A 5,876-nucleotide genomic window follows, 5' to 3' on the forward strand; every position below is an offset into this window, starting at 1 on the left:
TTGGCTTCTTCCCTTTGCATATTGACAGAATTTGCAAGTTTTGACATACTTTTCCACTTCAAATCTCATTTTCGACCAGAAATAAAATCTGTTCAACTATTCATAAGTCTTATCTATACCAAAATGTCTTGCAAGTCCACCACTATGTTTATCTTTGATTAAGTTCTCCCTCATAGAACAATTTGGTATGCACATTTGATTTCTATTAAACAACAATCCATCTTGTAAGAAATAATCCAACCATTTATTCCTATCCATCAAAACAGGATTCTTACAAGCTTCAAATGCCTCTTTAAAATCTAAAACTGTCTCATACATTTCTTTAAGAAAATCAAAACCCAACACTTGAATTTGACTCTCTAGAAGTAATGTATTTCTCCTACTTAAAGCATCTGCAACTTTATTTGATTGTCCATTTATATGCTTCAAGACAAAATGAAAGCCCTGAAGATACTCTACCCATTTGGCATGATTCTGGTTAAGCTTTGGCTGCTACATAATATACTGCAATGCATGGTTATCTGAATAAAGTATGAATTATTTTGACATTAGATAATGTCTCCACTTCTTCAGTGACTGCACAACTGCATAAAACTCTTTATCATAAGAAGAATACTTCTTCTTTGAATCATTCAGCTTTTCACTAAAATAAGGTATAGGTTTGTCTTCCTGACTTAAAACACCTTAGCTTCTTCACTGGCATCACATTTCACTTCGAAAGGTTTACTAAAATCAGGTAGAACCAAAATAGTTTTTTCAGTGATCTTCTTCTTCAATAGCTGAAATTTTTTTCTGCTTCAACAGTCTATCTAAATGGTTGTTTATCCTTCTTTATAGTCTCAACAATAGGAGCATTGATCTTGCTAAAATTCCTTATGAATTTCCTATAAAAATTAGCAAGACCATGAGAACTTCTTACCTCAAAGATACTTTTAGGTGAAGGCCACTCCATGATTGCCTTGATCTTTTCTGGATCCATGTTCAATCCTTCAGTAGAAACAACAAAACACAAATACACTAATTCCTCTTTCATGAATGAAAATTTCTTCAAATTCAGCAATAATTTCTCTCGGTGTAAATTAGACCTGTTGTAAATTAATATATTGTCCAGATATACCATTACAAATTTACCAATAAACTCTTTAAGAACTTCATTCATGAGTCTCATAAACGTACTTGGTGCATTTGACAACCCAAAAGGCATTACTCTCCATTCATACAATCCTTCATTTGTCTTAAAAGCAGTTTTCCACTCATCCCCTTCTCTTATCCTTATCTGATGATATCCACTCTTAAGATCTAGTTTTGTAAAATACTTTGCTCCACTCAAACAATCCATCAAATCTTCAATTCTAGGTAAAGGAAATCTGTACCTAATTGTGATTTTATTGATGGCTCTTGAATCAGTACACATTCTCTAGCCTCCATCTTTCTTTGGACTCAACACTGTTGGTACTACACAAGGACTCAAACTTTCTCTAATCAGTCTTTTGTCAAGTGGTTCCTGAACCTACTTTCTAACCTCTTCATTTTCTATGGGACTCATTCTGTAAGCTGCTTTGTTTGGTAGATTTTCTCCAGGAATCAAATCTATATGATGGCTAATTCTTCTAATGGGTGGTAACTCATTAAGCAAATCATCAACAATGATATCACAATAGTTGTCCAACATTTCTTGAATTTCAATGGGTAAATCAGAAACTTTAGTAGAAGTCATTATTACCTTGGGCTTGCAAATTACAACAAAATTTACCTCATTCTCTTCAATCTGCTATAAGTATTCCTTTCCTCCTAGTAATAGAGTTTTTGGATCAGTCTTCTTTCTTGATGCATCCTCTTCTCCCATAGGCAGCAATTTATGATTGATACCATCTTTACCAAACTTGTAGGTGTTTCTTTTCCCATCATGCATAGCTCCTCTGTCGTATTGCCAAGGTCTCCCAAGCAATATGTGACACACATCCATATGCATCACACCACATACAATTTTATCCTTATATTTGCCCAATTGCAACTCCACTTCACACTGTTCATTCACTAACAACTGATGTCCCTTTTGTAACCATGACACCTTGTAAGGTGTTGGATGTCTCATTGTCTTCAGCTTCAATTTCTCCACCACTTCTTTATAGGCCAAATTATCAGTGTTGCCACTATCAATGATCATCTGACAACATTTCCCTTGAACCTTACACATTGTTCTGAACAAAGTCTTTCTTTGTGATGGTTCAACTATATCCTTTGTTGGCTTGAGAAAAACTTTATTGACTACCAAAGATTCTCCTCCCTCTAGTACATTTTCTTCTTCTGTCACTGTTGCTGCTTCTTCCTCAACTTGAGCAACAATTGGATTCCTCTAACTTGTTCTTGCATTCTCTGGGCACTCAAAAGCTTTGTGTCCTAGTTTTTTACATATGTAACATCTTACTTCTCTTCCTCTGCCTCTACCTCCTCTTCCTCTAGAAAAACTCCCTCTGCCACCTGCATCACCTCCTGTGGTTGCATGATGGGTTCAGCTACTGCTATCTCCATATCTAGGTGCTGTAGATCTTCCTCTACCACCTTGACCTCCTTTTCCTCAGAAAGTACCTCTTCCTTTGGAAAAATACTTCCTCATGAGTTTTTCTTCAGCTTTCAGTACCATCTGATAAGCTTCTTCTATTGTTTTAGGAGACAGTATACTTATCTCATCTTGAAGGTCCATCCTAAGACCATTCACATATCTAGACACCTTCTCATCTATATCCTGAGTTTGTCCAGCTCTTATACTTACCTTATAGAATTCCTCTATATATTCTCTCACTGTCATAGACCTCTGTCTAAGATTCTACATCTATATAAACAAGGTTTGCTGATAATTACTTGGTAGAAACTTACCTCTTAGCTTTGCTACCATCCTATTCCAATTTCTGATTGGTTGCTTGCCAAGGCTCTTTCTTTCTGCCTACACTCCATCCCACCAAAGTGTTGCATGTCCTTTTAGCTTGGTGACAACAAACTTTACTTTCTTCTCATCTTCTGTTTCTTCATAATCAAATAATTTCTCCATGACATTAATCCAGTCTATCAATTCTTCTGGATTCAATCCTCCTTCATATATTGAGACCTTAGTTTTTGGCCTAGCTATGGATCTCAACACTGATTAGAAGAATATCATCTCAGGAGTAACTGCTCCAGTTTCCTCCTCTTCTTCAGTTTCAACCTCAGGCTCACTAACATCCCCATCACCTATATTTCTCCCTGCTGTTAATGCTTCTAATCTAGCCTACATCTATTTCATAGCTTCATCACCTTAGCATTTGCAACTAGTCGTCCTCTTCTACCATGTCCTCATCCTCTTCCAACTTTGAAAGCCATATTAAATTTCCTTCACTTGCTTCTGAGATTCAATTCAGTGTCAACATGTTGCTCTGATACCACTAATGATGGCAATCTGGGTACAGGAAAGAGTGATAATCTCCCAAATTGTGAGATTATATCTTCAACTGCCATTTCTGAGTGTAATTGCTCATTCAATGGACTCTCTGTCATCCACCGATAACCTTTAGGGCATCACTAGGTTAGTGGACTCCTCCAAGAATAGTAGAGTTCCACTAAACCTCCACTAGTTTGGACCCAATGGTGATATAAACCATAGCTTAATAAAACTTGAAATCCGCCTTTAGAAACCCGAAACCATACAACTTAGCCGATTTTCTTTATAAATCAGGGCCACAACCTCTTAGCGGAAATACATAGAATTACATGGAAAACAATGCGCCAACACAAAATCTGAACTTTAAGGATTATATACCCGCATTTACAATTTTCGTCAACTCTTCTTCTTCACCGTTGATCTATCCAAGATCCAATGGTTACAATACTCCCCGATCTCGAACCTGCTCCACCTTTGTCAACTGTCGATCTCACACCAATAGATCTGACGGCTCACAAACATATCAGCCGGCTAGCTTGCGCACCTTAAACCCGCTTGATAAGTGGTTTCTATCACTCTCCTCTCCACTACGCGACACGTTTTGTATGGAATTGAAGCCCAAATGGTGAATACTGCTTACGGCCTTTCTTGTGCCTGATAACCACTTGGGGTTTCTTCAAACCACTTCGTTAACTATTGGTTGATTTCCGCGCCGAACACCGTTGATCTGCCTCAGTCTCTGTCTGTGGTTTTCCCTCTACAAATCTCAACCTTCCACTTGATATACTCAAAATTTACGATAAACTCAGTTTAAAAGGAAAAACATGGAATTTAACACAATCGACACAGTTTTAACCAATTTCACAAAACACCATTTAAACTTGGAAATTCACAATAAAACAGAGATTTCAAAGGAGATTATCCTTCAGGATTTGACATAGAATTTATCATTCACATACACAGAACTAAATCTTCCAAATCTATTGAATTCACTCCAAGGAAGCCAAATTTCTTCAACAGTCAAAATCCCTTTACAATAGCATGAAAGTTACATAAGTACTGGTTCATCCTAACAACTAGATCCTAATTCAAAGGCTAAAATTTATTAATCCTATCTATTCTGCGAGGCATCCTCCTCGAGAATCTCCACTATAGCTAACTAACTAGAATTTATTACATCATGATCAAATCCTATATTCTAGCTCTATGCTTAACTAGGAAAACATGGAAATTAATGGCTAAAGGATCCCAATCCTTTGCTTGTAGATTTTTTTGTACTTTTGGAATAATTCTTTGAATTTGTCTTCAAGCATTATGCCCTTGCATCAAACAGTAACCACCCGATAAAGTGGTTTTTCTCCTAGCCTCTGATGCTACATGTCAGACGATGTATGGCATTGGGTGAACCCTCCTGAAAATTGTACGCACCACAAAAGTTGTGCGATGACGCTCCAAAACCATTTTCCCCACTCAACCGAAAAACCGTCAATTGTTCATCCGTAAGTGAAACCCGCCTAAATTAATGATTTTCTCTATGAAAGGCCGCAAAGCCATCTTTCGCCCTTTTTTCCGCGCATTCTCTTTGTAAGTTGTGTAAACCATTGCTACCACTGTAAACGTCGAAATTACCCACAGACTTCCAATTCCACTCTAGAAGACGCTGCAGACAGCCCAACTGACTTTTTTAGAGCATACTAGGACTACACCAAACACTACAGTTGCCATGAAACACCATTTTCAGAGCCAATTTGCCTAATTCCAGGTATTTCACCACAAATTACCTCTTACCCCTGTAAATTTCAAGACCTTTAGTTTGTGCAGTATTTTAAATTAAGAAATTGAGTAAAATACTGCCAATTTAAGAATTGCTTGCCTAAACTCTTTGAAAAGTTTTAAAACCTTTGATAAAACCCCCTAGAGCATAATTCAAATCCACAAGAACTGAATTATGGTTGCCCCTGTCGCCATGGACGTTAGACCCATTACTACTCCACACATAGACCTAGACCACCTTCCCTTGGCTAACAGGGATTTCCAAATTAAAGACAAAACTGCAATTGAACTCCTGCTTAAAATTCATTACTTAAGAAAAGATAGATACTTGAAACACACAGATGATATTGGTCTCTGGGAGTCCAATTACCCAGATACCAGTTCCCCCAAGTTCATATCTTTCCACAAGTTGTTCATATGTGCTATGCATGCTACATCCCCAGCCATAGAACCATAATGTCTCATGACCAGAAGGTCATATTCACTATCACAACCGAGTCCATTAATGAAATGCTGCAATTCTAACCAGGGCCAAACCTAACCCCACTCTCAATTGGAGACTTGTTGGACCAGTATCCCAAGCTAAGCCCATCAAGATTGGCCCAGTTGTTCCAAACCTTCATTAGAGAGGAAAAACACATCCCTAAGGATCCCCCTCCATATGTAGCAACTATTTTCTCTAAATGGG

The sequence above is a fragment of the Pinus tabuliformis genome, chromosome 1_2 (genome assembly GCF_031772625.1).
Source record: "Pinus tabuliformis cultivar Carrire ecotype Pingquan chromosome 1_2, CPIR1, whole genome shotgun sequence".
Classification (NCBI taxonomy): domain Eukaryota; kingdom Viridiplantae; phylum Streptophyta; class Pinopsida; order Pinales; family Pinaceae; genus Pinus; species Pinus tabuliformis.